The sequence below is a fragment of the Battus philenor genome, unplaced genomic scaffold (assembly GCF_028537555.1).
Source record: "Battus philenor isolate CCGP_79_NKW_IND1 unplaced genomic scaffold, ilBatPhil1.0.hap1 SCAF_9, whole genome shotgun sequence".
NCBI lineage: Eukaryota > Metazoa > Arthropoda > Insecta > Lepidoptera > Papilionidae > Battus > Battus philenor.
The window spans coordinates 16104745-16122581 of NW_027181759.1; positions in this window are offsets into that span (position 1 = coordinate 16104745).

A 17837-nucleotide genomic window follows, 5' to 3' on the forward strand; every position below is an offset into this window, starting at 1 on the left:
TGCCGCGAATGCGCGGCGCTTTGGTTGGCACGTCTTCAGGGACTGGATTTAGATCCTTTGATTCACGAATCACTTTATATAATGTCTTTGAGATTTGAATTTAATATGTTTATCTCTTTAAAGCAATTCAATATCAGACATTTAAAACTTACGCTGACGCCTAGCAACTGATATTTTTATTTGCAGAGCTACGTAAATAAACCAAATGTAGAATAGTTCATTATCTTTTTCTTTAAAGATACATTAGAAATTATTATGAGTTTGAATATTATTTGAATATGGATAATGATATTAGGAAACTTTTGACAAGATATAAAATAAACTTTAAGACTTGCATTGTATTGGTGCTCCAGTTATGTTTACCTATTTATAAAGTTGCTAGAAGAATTCACTGCTTACTATAGTGGCGTTGGACGTCTAAATGAGGGACGCGGGGGAAATGTAACCCGCCTGTTTCTGTTTCCGCAGTGGTACAAGGAGCTGTATAGCCCGAAAATGGTTTTAAACAAGCGTATGGTGCAGAGCGGCACCAATATGTGCTTCCTCGAGCCCATACGTTGGACCCTAATGGCGTTTTAGCATTGTCACTAAAAATGTTGACGACAGCAACACTTATTAGAGATTAACCGAAAATTTAAAGAAACACGAGTGTGTCGCGGAAATGTTCTGGTCGGAATATCCGATGGCTGCGCGTGCGCAAGCAAAACGCTCGCGCCTACTTCAGCAGTTTTAAACAATCGGACCAGTTAATGGTAGTAACACCGTTCCACACCATAATTATATACGAAGTTCAATAATTTATTTTTCATTAAAGTATTTTGTTACAGCACGTTATATTAATTTTGTAAATTATTAAATGTATCGTGGAATATTTAATAAAAATAACTATTTGTTGATCAGATTAATAAATTTGTTAATCACGATGTTGCTGATGCTTTTAATTAAATTTTAATTTAAATTCAGGCCGACGGCTAAAGTTTCCGGTTTTTAATTTACAATATAATATTTGTAATAATGTACATGTATTTTTGCTAGATTGTACTTATAATTGTAACTCTTTTGTAGAGTGCAAGCAGTAATTTATAACGGATGGAATTTGAGAAAAGACTTTCTTCGTTCTGTTAAAGTACTGTGCATTTGTCTTTAAAGAAAGAAAAACGAAGAAATGCTACCCGCTCATCTTTAATAAAAAAAGTTAAATGAAATGCCGTTAAAAATGTTTTAAGAAAAAATAATAATAAAGATGACGGACCACCTATTTAAGTAAGAAAAGGACCAATATTTAGCCACTTCCGCACATGCAGTAGTAGTCGTGCAACAAAGTGCACCACCCGCCAGCCCGCTGATAAATGCGTATGCGGCAAACAATGCGAATCACACAACCGCCACCGCCAAACCACTCAACACGTGTTTCACCCCTCCCCTGTTGTCCTCCTCCTAACTTTGTTGCACGACTATCACTGCATGTGCGGAAGTGGTTAAATATTGGTCCTTTTCTTACTTTGGTTGGACATTCGCAAGGTAACGCCTGATTCCATTAAACACCTATTTAAGGCAAGACAGAAGAAAGAGTTGCAAATGCTTGCCGCTTCCATATTGTTAGAAAGTCTCCCCTTTTTACGTTCTTGGTAAAGCAGTGGTGATCAATGGGGTCATTTTACGACTCTTTTCACAATGCCCCGTCTTCGCCCCCTTACCGAATACTTTTCTTGCAGATATTTTGAGGGTCACTTTGAGGGTCTTCACTTGATCACGTTGATCGTAAAGCGCGATAATGAATCATCTGTGAATTCGAGAAACCTTTACCTAGCTTCGTATAGCGAAGTTATTGCATTTTGTATTTAAGAATGAGAAAATATAGATAATAGTTAGTAGGTAAGATTCTGATACCTGTAGTAATCATAACAACGGATCGTGATTACCTTTGAGAAAGTTTATGGTTTACTGTCTGGTTACGGTCGACATTTGTGCAGGTCGACGGCGTGCATGGCTTCGGCTGCTGTGAAGTCGAGGTTTTAAGAGATAAAGTAAAAATGTGTAGAGCTGTAACAACATCCTAACGGCACTAAAATATGGTCTCTCACTTCGAGACGCGTTGGTTAACTAACAATCGCACGAGCTAACAGCGAGAATGATGAGATTCACAGACGAACGAAATGAACCTCATTCCTAACATAGCCTAAAGGATTGGCAAGTTGAAGTAGCTTTGGGTAAGCAAAGCAAGGAGAATGGATGACCGCTGAAACCTTGAGGTTCTTGAGTAGAGACCACGGGCCGGCAAGTGCAGCGTATGTTGTTCACCCACCAGGTGAACACAGATTGTTAACGGTTATGGGAGAGGAGTATTCAACACACGCTGTAAACATTCATAACACTGCAAACGCAATTCCCTCCGCGTCAGTAAACACTACATAGACGCCCTCTCACCGCACGAACAAATTCGTGGGATGTAACTAAACCAAACATCACTGCGTACAAACCGACGCGAATACAGGGGAGGCCGCCAGTCCCCGCTTTCGCGAACAGCGCGGGGATCCGAGGTAGGATCAGCATCTTTAGATTGCCGAGTGGTTCAAGCTGTCACTCAAACCAAATGAACGGTTTGAGTGGCAGCTTGCACTCACTACACTACTTCGAGAGGTATGATATCATTGTGCGAACGTCGTCAAAGAATCTGAAATACGATGACTTATTATAAATTTTTTATCGTTCACGGACCCTTCTGTTCCGTGGACTCATGTCAGAAAACGCCGTAAAAACCTTTGATCTACCTGCATAAAATTCATTAGAAACAATACGTCTTAACGATGAAATAGTGATGACGATGTTGACAACGTTATACGAGTATGCTATAGTTTAGTAGCGTTAAGCGTAAAATTTCTAAACTATTTACACGTGCTAAAATTTGTCTCATTGATGCAGAAATTTCTGATGCGGCGTACACATACATTTGTTGCTTTTTTGTATACATACAGAGTTTGTAAGAACTTCATCTTTTGGTGAATGCCTTCTTATATGTGCAACTTATTGTATATAAGAACACGTACAATTTAAACGAGACGCAGACAGCAAAGGCGCGTCTAGTCGTAGGTAAACACAGACGGAACTTGCGCCGCCGGGGTTACTATTTGTGAGAGTTGAGAGTTGCGCGCAAGTTGCCAAAAAGTCGCCTCCGCTCCGTCGCCGAGCGCACTAATTACTTACCGGCGAAGTTGCCGAGCGCCGCGATCCTCTGCGAATAACTTCACCGTGCGGGAACGAGCTGCTCGCTTACAGGCACCTTGCGGGAACTAACAACATTTTTAACAAGCTTTAATGGAATATTTTCAGAACGTGATTCTAATTGTATTTTCATATTGTCAGAAAGATCGTATCGCATCATTGACTTCAATAGGTTTGGTATCTCCTTCTACATGTTCTTTCTTAAAAATTTAAATTGTTCAGTTTAATCAAGGCAGTGGCCGGTGCAAAAATGTATTAAAAATGTAAGTAGCATATAAAAAAAAAACTCATACAAGTTTGTATAGATATTCACGAGAGTGTGTTTTCTGTTTACTTATATATTTTTGCATAATTTATTTTTATGTTAGTTTATAAATAATATATTTGGCTTTTTTTGACATTAAGAACTAATCATGTCTAGGTGGAACAACCGTCAAAGTTCCACCAAAAGAACCAACTTTGCAGATACCCAATCCGACAAAGAGCTCAATTGTAGGCCCCGGCTAAAGCCTTCAAGGTTGCCTGAAGGCTTGGTTACTAAAACGAAGTTTATGTTTCGACTGCAGTCGTGATGTCTCACATTGCCGGAATCATGAAATGTTGTTAAGCAAAATAGTGGCCTCGCCTCACAAAATAAACAAACATATTTCTTTCACCTTGTTAGTGAAACTATTGGCATAGCGAAAAGAGCAATCCCTTAAAAGAGTGACGCATGAAAAATGCAGTTGCTCGCGGTTGGCGAGAGGCCAAGCAGCGTTTCAACAGCCGGAGAAATTCTTTTCTATTTCACACGAAATCAACCAGACGACGCCGTCCGAACAAAAAATAAGATACGCCGCTGCATTTTTAGTAAGCTCTACTTAAACGAAAGGGGTCATTCGCAGGCGGGACTTGCGACGGAACTCTGGCGCGATTGTTGTTTAAACAACCCTAGCTGTAGTAGTAGTATACTGTATAAACACGCAAATTCGTGCGTGTGGAATTTAACCAAAAATGAATTACTTTATAATTTTTTTTTCATTTCATATTATGTGAGCCCGCCATGAATTTTACAATTTACACAAATTCCTATGTAACTACGTAATACGTAATTCAGACAGTGGCACACTCAGTCGAAAATTAGTCATACTGACTTAGAAACCCTAGCGGGCTTATGTAAAACAACTTTGATAAAGATCCCCACACGATGCAATACCTAGTTTTCGATTCTATAAAAGATACACAAACATTAATATATACTACTACTACTATTACCACCACCAACACTACCACTACAACTAACACCACCACCACCACTACTACTACCACTACTACTACCACAACCACTACTACCACTACCACCACCACCACTACTAATACTACTATTACTGTGGCAATGCTGCAGTAGCTATATATTGGTCCTTTTCTTACTTAGGATGGACTTCCGCAAAATAACGCCTGATTCCGTTAGATATTAAGGGTTCGCGAGCTAAAATTTTATGCTGGATAATCGTACTCCAGTTACGATGAAGATGTTTGCAAGAAGACGAACTGTACCCGTGTAGGTGTATAGTGTTTACACTGTAGTGTAGTGTAGTGTAGTGTAGTGTAGTGTAGTGTAGTGTAGTGTAGTGTAGTGTAGTGGAGGCTTGCGAAGCGAGGATTACTCGGTGGTCGAGCGACGCGGGTCAATCCTGGCTATCGCTTGTACAATGGGCGGTCTTATCACACGAGGCAATTTTGGAGATGGAGACAGCAGTGGAATAAGTAACGGGTAGTTAACGTGTACATATGGATAAAACATATATACATATAGATATGTATTGTTTGTTGTATGTATTGTCATTTATTGATATATACTTAAAACGAAAACAATATAGTATATAATTATAAATGAAAACAACAAACTAACTAACATTATAAAAAATGAAAAACAAAATATGAAATTTTAAAGTAAAAGTTTACAAATATAAAATTAACACTTATATGTGTGTGTGCGATACAAGAAGGCTAGGTGCAAATGAAACTGAAATATCTAGAACAGCCTGCACAAGTGCTTCTTTGTATAAGCTCACGAGAGCGTCATTAGCCATTCAATTATAGCCTTTTTCACTTTCTATTATATATAGTACATCAACAATCCTTCTTATGTTGTTTATTATAGAGCAAAGCGCTTATAACTTAAGCTACAGCTAAAAATAACTTTACATTAATTATTTACGACGGGAAATAAATACTCGAAAGAATAAAATTCTTAAAATGCTGACAATGTAACTAGTTTCACCGACGAAAGTAAGATTTACGTGAATGTGATAAAGTTGATTATTAAATATATCTTTTGAAAGCATTCAGATTTTTCTTAATTGACCGATAGTGGACTGCTGCTAGTTAGACATTTTTATAAATAGATCCCTAAACGCTGTATTTATTCAACAGATTACAACATTTTCGTAACCACTTTAACTTTTGACTTATAATAGTGGAGATAGGAAAGCTGTAATAAAGGAATTAAAAATTTAGTGTGTGGTAGCGGTGCCTACATTCATTTCTTTCTTTTGTTCAGGTAGGAAATGTTAAACAGAAATGTATTGTAAATTATAAAATGAAGTGGAAAAGAGAGATATAATTGTGGTTATTGCGTTTTATCGCTGTGTATATACGTCAGTTGTGATTTTATACACGTGTGTGATATACGGGTAGTAGCTGAGCTGAGACTGTTTGTGAAATGGTGTATTATCGATGTAAAACTAGGAATTACTTTGATATATCTAGAAAAGCAAGACTAAAAAATACCGGGATATGCGATGAGAAATTATTTTTACATACTAAAATCCAATTTTGTAAAACGAAATAAAGTCGACACCATAAAAAGAGTGTCAAGAGTTCAATAGTAACCTAACAGTATAATGGTACATACCCAAACAATCTTTAAATTAAAAAAATAATGAGGGTCTACTTGTTATCGCAAGAAATGTTATCGTCACATTTAAACATCACGTTTTCGTCATACATCAGGGCAAGTTGTTTACTAAGTAATTTTAGCTGACCTTTAATTTTGAATATTCGATAAATCTAATTTTAACAAAGACCTGTAGAAAAACTTACTTATAACTGATCTGGTTTTTCTGTAATACTATATGTGTGTATATATACTATGTATGTATACCAAATGTAAAGTTTATAGTATATTTGTTTGTTTCATTTCCTGTTTAATTCAATGAACTGAAAGTAAAGATAAGCGAAGGAAATAAATAGCGCTGCACAATCCGGACGGCTCTGCGCGGACCAAATCCTCTGAGCCGCAGGGCGGGGGGGCGTCTGGGGCGGAGGCAGGGCGCGGGAGCCTCCTCAACTCCTTGCCCTCCGCGAACTGTCCGAGCAGCGCTCTCGAGGATGTTACGCGGACATTTTTCGCTTTCTTTTGACTCATCGGAGGAATGATTTATATGCGCGTCTCATTTGCGCGTCTGGCAACATTGCAATGAACTCGCCATCTCCTTGTTTCGTCACTTTGTAACAGCACTGCTTACAAAATAACGGCATTAATGATACGCCTCTCACAAAAATATATGATAACAAAATTGTCAGAAACTCTATCTAACCAATATAAACAAGACCGAAGTTACATTTGGTCGATAGCCTTAATCCATTTATCTATTGGAGAACTATATCGGAAGTGCCAAATTCAATATGTATACTATCAAATAATTACAATATTTTTTTCTTATTCGTCCTTTGTATATCTTGCAATGATTTTACTTCCTATATCAACAATGTATCTAGTTTATAAAAGTCTTTTCAATCAAGAGATCGTATTCAATCAAACACTTGTTACACAAAAAACAAGGGCGAACCTAATGCTGGAGTCATTTTGTATCAGTAACCCATTTGTAAGGTGCAAAGATCTATTTTGATGGCCCCGATGAGGAAATACCCTTTTTTAATATTAAGGATCTCTACTTCTCAGACATCAGCGTCCGAGCCTTTGTTCGTACATAAATATTTAATATTTCTAAAAAAAATTTTTGGCTCACGCTTTTTCATGTTACTGTATTTATTAAGTCTCTTAATGTACTTACTAACTTAAATCGTAAATTATTTAAAACTAAGTTAATCATATAATTATAATGATTATTTTTTTACATATAGGAGTCTTGTTTTACGGGAAAACTGCCAGCGGAGATATAGTCAAGTACGTATACATATAGTCAAGTTTTATAAGAGGTGTAGAGGCTTATGTTATAATTGTAAGAAGATTTTAAGCGTGGCCACCTAAGTACATTAAAGAATGATTAAATAAATAAAAAGTACGTCCGTTCTTCCAACTTTTATTAAATATTAACATTATTTGCAAAGTCCAGGGAACTCGACAGCGCGCGGCGGGCTCGGGTGATTTAATTAAATTTACATTTCGCTTAATCTAAATCATTTACAAGTTTGCGTTCGCACGAGTTGAGCAAAAGGTAAACTCAATCTGCTCCGCGCGGTGTCGGCTAACAGGTGACCGGGCAAATGCGCGCCGTGTTCAATTGACCCGGTACTAATAGTACGGATTGATGTGTTCTCTGAGAAAATCGTTTTCCTGTATTTCGACTCCCAAAACGTTTTTTTTAAAACAAACACGTAGGGAAATAAGATAAGGACCAATATTTAGCCACTTCCGCATATGCAGTGGTAGTCGTGCAACAAAGTGCACCGCCCGCCAGCCCGCTGATAAATGCGTATGCGGCAAGCAATGCGAATCACACAACCGCCACCGCCAAATTACTCAACACGTGTTTCACCCCTCCACGGGGCATCTTCTGGAGTTATGTTACACCGACTTAACTCTCTCTATTTGACTCTGTGTTTGGCACTAATCGGTGTGTGATGTGTGAAGACTGCATGTGCGGAAGTGGCTAAATATTGGTCCTTTTCTTACTTAGGATGGACTTCCGCAAGGTAACGCCTGATTCCATTAAATAAAAAAAACACGTAGGGGTAGCCTGATGATTGAGGACTATATGAATAGAAGAGTTCAATCCTTGTCAGGAGGACAGTTAATAATTGTATATCTAAACTACGTCTCTCTAATACGAAGGCACCAAGAACTAACAAACCAAGGACTAATAAAAAAACCAGCAAGGAATCTGAAAATTCTATAGAAACATCTTCGCAAGTGGTTTCCGCAATTCTTCATAAAATTCACTCTTTTAGACGAACAGAAATTTTGTCGTCTATTTACTGTCATAATGTTTGATTATTTACAATATTAGATTAGATTAAATAACACCTGGTAGACAAAAGTGTCAACACAGTGTGCTGCAAAGATAAGCATTTATGTATATGTAAAACAGACAGAAAAAAATACATTGTACATAATTATTAATAAACTTAACTTAAATATAGTATATACATATACTATGTAATGTGAAAATAATTGAAACAATTGTTTCATCAATTAGTCTAGAAATTTCTTTTTAACTATCTACCGGTTCATTAATTCTAATTGCAATTAAGAGTTTATTTCAAAGTAGGACGCTTTGGATGGCAAAAGAAAATATACGTACAGTAAAACAATTTAGCACTTTTTGTATAATATTACTTGTAACTAAGCCAAAGTTTTGGTTTGAGTGTCTTAATGCAAGACTGAAAGACAAATCCTTGAAGTAAAGCGATATGAAATGGTTTTAATGGCGTAGAAGAAAGGAAATCTGTGATATGGACAGTACAGATGTCGTCTATCTTGAACTAGCTTCCTCTTACCTCTTTTTCTCGCTCAGGTAGGAAATATTAAAACGAACTTTATTTTTTATTAAAAAATTCAATTGGAAATAAAGATTGTGTGTACTTATTGTGTTATCCACTAGGCTTATAGGTAGGCCGAGATTTATACGAATGTGCTAAATCTGCGAAATGCTGAGCCGAGAGTCGAGCGTTGTGGGTGAAAATCTAGGAATTACCTTAGTGCGTCTAAAAGTTAGCGTTTGTGCCTGATTATATGAAGTCGGTGCGCGGGAAATAATACCACGAAATATTTTTTCAAATGGAAACTTTTTAAAGTACAAAAAGTAAGAAAAAGAAAGCAGGTTTACGCTTCGGATACAGAGCATACAGTATCTATTATTTATTACGGATTTGTTAATAATCTCGCATCATTTAGAGCCTTAAAATAACTTGTTTATGAAGCCTTATTAGTATACTATAAGAGTATTAAAAGCTAGTTAAAACAAATATTGTTTATTCTTTTTCTCTTCACGTAATTATGATTAATTGTAGACTTCACGAAGGCTCGATGAGAGGAGGCAATAGTGCCTTAATTAGGCTAATTAAAGTTGTCTTTTTAATTGATTCCTAGTTTTAATTGATTGATTTGTGTCTAGCTATTTTTTTCACTTTTGAAGTTCAAAACAGTTCCTGATATTTTAAAGATTATTTATAAAAATCACTTATGTGCTTTAAGACAATGCTACGAGAGTTCATATTGTATATATATATATATACCAAAGCTTTCAGGAGTGTAGTATTTTAGGTTGCAAACAATCTCTGTCTCCGTATTTATTACATTTCAAGTAAACTGATGTATTAATCTGTTAACTATTTTAGTGTTGGACAAGGTAAATTTTGGTACTTCTTTCTCGCACAGCCTCAATTAACTTAGACAAGGGGACCTCTATCCGCGATAGAGCCGTCGGATTACTGAACGCGGCGACGTGCGGGGTACAAAGCGCAGTTAACCCTCACCTGAATTCGTAGCGTCAAGTGTTTCTAATTAACGTAGCGGTCGCAGTGCGCGCTGCGGTCGCCGGGAGGCTTCCGAGTTCAACGCTTCTGTATTTAAAATCGAGTAGAACATTTAGAATTTGACTTTGATAGAATTATATGGTACAGTCGTGAAAAAATTATTTAATTGAGTATTTCTGTTATACATTATGATCTATAGATTAGCCTTCCATTCATCTGGACCCTCGATTTTTAAATTTCGAATGTGCCCGATGGTAAATCAAAATCGAGGATGAAATGTTATTATGATGTCATTATGAAGATAATATCTTCATTCCAGTCTAAAAGAAACGAAGTTTAATTTTGTGACACAAAAAAGGTTCTAGAAGTTTGAAGAGAAGCGAAGGTTATTCAATATTTACATATGGTTTGGCTTCGGTTAAGAATATAAATTAACAGCGGCGACTCTTTTACAATATCTAATATTAAATGTGTGTTGTATCTAATATCAAAGTTTAATGCTGTAAATATTGCATACCTTTTAATGCAACAACGCAGTAACCCACGAGGATGTGAAGCCGATGCGGTGTGTTCCTAATGGTACCTCTGCGCATATCCTGCGCACAATCGCGCCAGAAGCTCGTTCTGAAACCTTCCTTTATTTAAATACAATTTTACCATCTGCGAACATTCGTTAAAATAAATATCGAAGACGCGCTGCCGATTGTGTGCGGCGGGCGCCCCGGGCCGCGCGGTCGCGGATGCCTTTGCCTCTGCGGCGGCCATATTTACATTTCGCGCGCGGGCTCGCTCTGCGCTCCACAAAGAGAAGCGAACGTCTCGTTTTACGCTCGAGTTACCTTAAAAATAATTCTCAAGTTTATCATTATTGAGCTCACTGCCGCGCCGCCGCGCCGCGTGCGCTCACAAACCCTTTGACGTTTGTTCTCGCTAATGAGGCAGCGGGAAGTGAACTCTCCAAAACACAGCTCCCGGTCCTACGCGGCTGTCGACCCCTTACCATTGTTTTTCGAACGACACACAATAGAATATCTCACGCGACTTAATCTAATGGCGATATTTGCTAGCAAGAGCGATCGGTGGCGAGTCGGTGACTTCTTTGAAGCGATTTCACACCGGTGGTTATCGGAAAATGGACCTGGTGACTCTTTTATATAAGAAACGTACTTATTGACTTCTATGTAAAAAAATTCGTAAAGTACATGTAAAAAGAACATTGAAGAACTCCTGTTTTAAATTAAATAAAACTCAATTGTACGTGGTGATTTTAATTTATATAAATATATTAAACAAATGAAAGTGGAACACATTTTTTTTAATTTTATAGTTTAGGCGGATTCTAAAGCATTGTTCGGAAAGCCTTAAATGTAATATAAAGATTGCGAGGGATATATAAACATGGGAACTATTTTGGTAGACGAAGACATATTTTATGTATTCCGTTTTTAATTTTACCGATCACTCAGGATAGCTATAAATACCTATGATACTGAATTTTGAAGTGTCAAAATCTCTCGTCACATTTTATATGCTGATTATAGATGTAAAAGCTTTGTGGAAGTGACGTATTAAAATTAATTATTATTCACCATGTGTCCGTGTAGATTTTGTACTGCTAGAAGTTATTGTCCAGTCGCATTTTAATACAAAACAATAATTAATACAACATATATCAGTGACTGTTTTATACACTACTGTACAAGCTTAAAAGCTTTAAAGCTTTAGAGCTATATAGTCACTATTATGAAGCTTTTGCACATATAACTAATCACCCTGTATATGGACGGAATGTTTAAAAGGCGGTTCTTGGCGGAACTAATCATTTGAACATTCACAAAATTTTAAATTGCGTAATGCATCGATTTGAAATATTGTTTAAGGTTAGAAACAATAAGGTTTTTTCACTAAAAGTATATGTAAAATGATAGGTTATCGGATTTTCGAACAAAACAGAAGTCTGTTATTGTTAATTATTTATTTATCTAACAGTAGTAACAGCTGTTACAAATACAACTCATTAATGCAGCAATCAATGTTAATTATTTGTAATTAAATTCGTCACTAATTTCGCTAACCAATTGTGTGTACATTGTAACGTCAGTCGGCTGGTTCTAAAGCGAATTCTGTGAGGGTGTGACAGCGGCCAATTAAGGTCATTAGATAAGAGTTCAGGGCGGTTCAATTAAGCAATAACACGCAATTAGCTCCGGCGCGTGTCGTTTCTTAGCGCATATTGAAATAAACATAATTATACAAAGGATACAATCAGGTCTTACGACATGAACTATCTATGTTACTCTTTTTTTATGGCCCCCGCTATCGGGAGCCTCTCGTACCCCTATTTTGTTTGGGACAGAGACTTTATTTACAAATAATTTTTTCAGGGTTGTATCTTTATTCTACACTCACTTTCATTCTTCTCGATTTCTTTTATTCTTTCCTTTTATCCTTCACAATATCTTGCAATTTTTTTTTGTTCTTTCATTCCTTCTTGCTTTCATCGCCTTCCTTTCTTCATCTTTTTTACTCTTAGGTGGCTAATCTAGGTTACTCTGATTGTATTTATGTGTATCAACAAGAAGTAATGACAAATATTTAGAGCAACAAGAAGATATATTCGATGTTATTGAGCCATTTAAAAGTAGTTTTACTGATCGATGAATATTATTTTTAAAATTAGAACCATTTATAGCTATCACTTGTGAACTTCAAGAGAAGATATATAGTAGACCCCAATTTGATTGAAACAAGAATCAAATGAAACTCCATTACGATTTCACACAAATACTCAGAATAAATCAGGTTTCTTAATGCGACCTAAGAAGAGCACATAACTCCCACAAATAATAAAAGCATGCTCTAACTTTACACATTCTATACATTCAAAAGCAGTATATTAACTAAAAAATTTCTTTAGCAATACGAGATTTTCGCTAATAAATTTTGATGAAATTTTTACATCAATTGCTTTACATGTTATAATTATAGTACCTTAAAAATATGAAAAACAGATTAGTTAAGATTATCAAATATGTATCTAAAACGTAAATATAGGTGCTTTACAAAACACAGATGTAGATGTTTAAATCGCTTTCGTTGTCTGTGCTTTGCAAGCAGAAACAACAGGAACGGGTTCTAGTTCTATTTTGGCCTCTACATTTATTGCAGGTTTACGATTTGGTCTTAATACATTTATTGGTTTTTAACGAGATGAAAAAGTTCGACCGCACTTATAGTCCTCGTTTATTCATTTCTATCTTCTCTTTCTAAACATCTTCTTCGTCATAAGTTGTACGAACTCTATTGAGTAGTGTCTAAACATGATTAGGTTATTAGCTTGGATTTCGGATCCGCGAGCCCCGAGTCCGATGAAGCTGTAAAAGCCAAAACGGCTAACAGCGCCCATCAACATTCGAATATAGCCATGATTAGGTAGGGAACTTTGCGCTTTTTGATGACAAAGGTTAAGCGAACCAAAAAAAATACGCATATCAACAATACGGGTATTCGTTAAATGGGCAATCAGAATTACATGAATATTCAAGTAAGAGAGAAATGATCTCGTATTTTAATCACCCTCCCCGGCCCGCCCCGCTGCGCCCCGCCGCGCCCCGCCGCGCCCCGGCGCGCCCCGTTCGGCTGTCCGTGTTCCAATTTGTATATTCGGCTCGTCTAATGGATTAGAGTTTATTTAAATTCCGCATCTCCATTTCAGTGATTGCGCCTCCCTGCGCTCTGATTACGCTTTCACTTAAGCGTTTACTTCGCCGCCCATATTTCGGATTTCCTTAACTTTCAAGTCGACCAAAGCATTCGATCCCATATTTAGAGACGGAGGCGTTGCTGGAGTTTCCTTCGTCACATTTGTACGACGTATCAATCGCAAGAATGTTATTAGAGTAAAACTTGTTGTTGAGAAAGATATTTTTTTGCCCCGGACATACATTACTGCCTAAGTGGCATTTGCAAATACCGTAGGTCCGAGATGGCAAAACGCAGAGTGCGCGCCTGGCCACTCTTTAACTGTTGCTTAGTTTGCGGACTAAATTTAAGTTAGAAAATAGTTTAAAAGATTTAGTAAACACTGTGACGTACAGAAACGCGAGCGAAAAATGAGTCGGAAATATTAAATGTAATTGTAAAAACAAAGTTCGTGGGCTCCCAAGCGAACCTCGTTTACACATACTATTGCATTTGTTGTGAATGATGTTATGCTTCTAGCCGATTTAGGCTTTATACAGCTTCATCGAAATTGAGCCCGTGAAAACAGAGGTCCGCGGGCTAAAATTTTAGGCTGTGGAACGTACCACAGTTACGGCGAAGACGACTAAACGCGGAAAACTACAACCGTGTAGGTGTATAGTGTAATGAGTGGGGGACACATACTATTATTTGTTGTCCGGATATGAAGGATTGCCAGCACGCGCGTCGGTTCGGAGGACGCTTATGGAGTGACCAGGCTCGAGGGTCCTTTGGAGAAGGTCCCGGCTTGGGTTGTGACTCGCTCATAGAACTCATTTAGCATTCCGACACAAGCGTTGAAACTCGATTGGTTATTATTATTTGGCTAATAATACGAGTAATATTTTGGAAAGCGTTAGCGCTGCGAGAGGAATTGGCGGAACAACACCAGAAACACTTGTATAATCTATCTAGTATAATCTACGCTTGGCGTCCCCCGTTATGTAAAATGAAGGCATTTAATGTAGCTAAACGTTAGTTGATCGTGTTTTAAAATATTAGGACCGTGGTGCAAGCTTTAATACTTTGTTTATAGAAAGCTATCTAAGGCGATATTCTGCGACTAACTTTCGAAATTTAGACATTTCACTGCGAATATTTGCTAATCATTTTCCGGAAGAAGGAGTAATGTTAGCTGTAGCAATGTTTCCCGACAGTGAAAAAAATTTAAACTGAGGTCACTTTGCAGCTCAAGACGCGATTGGAACTCGCGTAATTGTATTTTAAAGAAAGCAATGTTTCTGTTGTCTTGTCATTATCACGTATGATTATTTCAGTGCTTACGAGGGCCAAACTGAAAGTTTTTAGAACTGGCAACTTAAAAGCATTATATTAAAAAAATAAGTTTAAATTTTGAAAATAGAACTCGTTACCAATAATATTGAGTATACATTTCATTCATTTGTCATTTGTTTTACGATTTGGCGGCAAATTGAAAATTGTCTGTGCACGTCAGAATGAATTTAAGCCGAGAAAATTTTCGTGCAATGATTTTTTATGACTTTCGATGTCATATAAGTCAACAAGAAAGTTATGATAGACTTCGATTGGCTTTTCACGATGAAGCCCCATCTCGTGCCACAGTTTACAACTGGTTTAATGAATTCAAACGTGGTCGAACTAATCTCACCGATGATTTGCGTGAGGGACGGCCTTCTACAGCGACGACTGAAGACAATATCAGTGTTGTGCGGCGTATGATAGAGACTGACAAAAGAGTGACCTATCAGCAGATTCGGACAAGTCTAGGCATAGGTATGAGTCAAGTGCACAAAATCCTCCATGAACATTTAGCGGTCAGGAAGCTTTGTGCCCGCTGGATACCGCATAATTTGACCGAGGCTCAAAAACTCCGCCGTGTTGATTGGTGCCGAGAAATGATCCAAAAATTTAACGGAGGTGACTCAAATGCTGTGTTCGACATACTAACGGGTGACGAAAGCTGGATTTACTGTTATGATCCGGAAACCAAAAGACAGTCTGCTCAGTGGGTGTTTCCTTCCGAAGAGTTGCCAACTAAAGTGAAGAGAGGTCGAAGTGTTGGAAAAAAGATGGTGGCCTCGTTCTTCGGAAAGACAGGTCATTACGCGACAGTTGTCTTAGAGGGTCAGAAAACGGTTAATGCAGAGTGGTACACTAACAACTGTTTGCCACTTGTCTTGGAAAAAGTTCGAGAGAAACGACCTCGCAGCAGGATCCTCCTTCATCACGACAATGCCTCGTCGCACACCGCCAGGCAAACGATCGACTATTTGGCGACCTCAGACGTGGAATTACTGGGTCACCCGCCGTATAGCCCCGACCTCGCACCCTGCGATTTTTATTTATTCCCGAAAATAAAAGAAAAACTTCGAGGAAAACATTTTATGGACGCCGAAGAAGCAGTGGCTGCGTTTCAAAACGCCGTCAAAGAGACCCCTAAGGCCGAGTGGGCAAGGTGCTTTTCTCAATGGTTCCATCGAATGCAGCGATGTATTGATGTAAATGGACGCTATTTTGAAAAGTTATAATAAAACTAATAACTTGCTAGAATGCTTAGTTTTTGATTTTCTAAGAACTTTCAGTTTGACCCTCGTACTACTAATGATCAGAAATAAAATAAATGAATGTTCGAGTCGTGGTCAGACCCGCTCGTGATCACGAGCGTCGGCCACAAGCCGGTTAGTTATGGTCGGGAGAGGTCACTGGATATGGGAAGTGCGAGGTCGGTCATCGTGGCGATCTTTGGGGGAGTTCAATGCCTTGCAGTGGGCGTCTATAATGACTACACTCGACAACTTTACAAAGAGTTCCTCGCATCGTAAATCAAATATATCATCGCAATACTTCAAAATTTGCAAAGAATCAGTAATGTCCGCCATGTATTTTGGAAACTGCGACGTGCAGCTCCGTAAAGCGATGAGCTCGCGCTCGTATGTCTAAGTGGCGTCGCGCGCGGTGCGGCGACAGGAAGCGGGGCGACGGGCTCATTTCCGGCGGCACGGCTTCTATAATGAAACTGTAATTTCCTATCCCCTCGATACCTTTACCCTGAGACATATTTCATTTTATTGAACGGTGACACGGCGGAGGTCTTTTCAAATATTTTTCATAGCAATCTTTACGCGGTTAGTAGGTTCAACTTTTACAAGAACTGTATAAAGAGTTCGTAATATAACAGACAACTTATATTATAAGCGACTGTAACGCTATTACATTTGATTTAATGAGTTAATCTTATACAAGTATTGTTCACGAAACTGCTTGTATGTCGTGATCCGATTTTCGACAACACTAAACTGCGAGTCATTTGATTTTAAGTGATGCATTCCCTACATAACTCTACGTCTGATATATCTAATACATATAATACTATAAAAACGTCTGATAGACTATATAATACCGTAAAATAATAATTTTAAAGGCATTTTCAGTGTAATGCATGAAATATATTTGCGAGAATATTTTCTGCTTACGAAATATCATTAACATCGTCCCCTCATAAAAGAAACAGATTTATTTTAAGGTTATTATTATTATATACCATTACTATGACAAATTCAACTGTGCGTGTGTCATTAAGGGAGAGTCCTGAACTAACCTCTCCCCCGGCGCTTGTAAGAAACTTGCCTCCCAACGAATCGAGCAAGTTTTTATCTCCGGGCAGAGTCATCGGAGTGTCTGTGCTCGCGAGCAGCGACAACGTGTCCTTCGCGGCGTTTCAACTTTTATTTATCGTCCTTCGGAGTGCCGTGGGGTTGTACGGCCCTCTTTGCGCACTCAGTTGGGGGTGGATAATTTTCGTTTAACTTCGTATCGGGTGTGTAGCGATACAAGTATAACGAGATAAGCCGAAGATTACTTCATGTTCACGACGATCAGCTATGAATGTAAGGTTGCGAGATGGAGAATAACTTGACCCATTTCTTGTTCTCTACATCATAACGGTTTCTATTATATATGTTATATGATAGAAACCGCTATGTAGTTGTTAAACAATACCGCTGTGGGACCACACGGATACAGGTTTTTCTGGAATAGTAACCGACACATACTTAATAATTTCAATTACACTAATGAAAACTTCTTATGTCTTCAGATAAGTAATAAAAAGAATATTCTAATTCTTTTTCTTTCTTGCAGTATAACGGCTCATTGTGTATAAATATTTAATGGAATCAGGCGTTACCTTG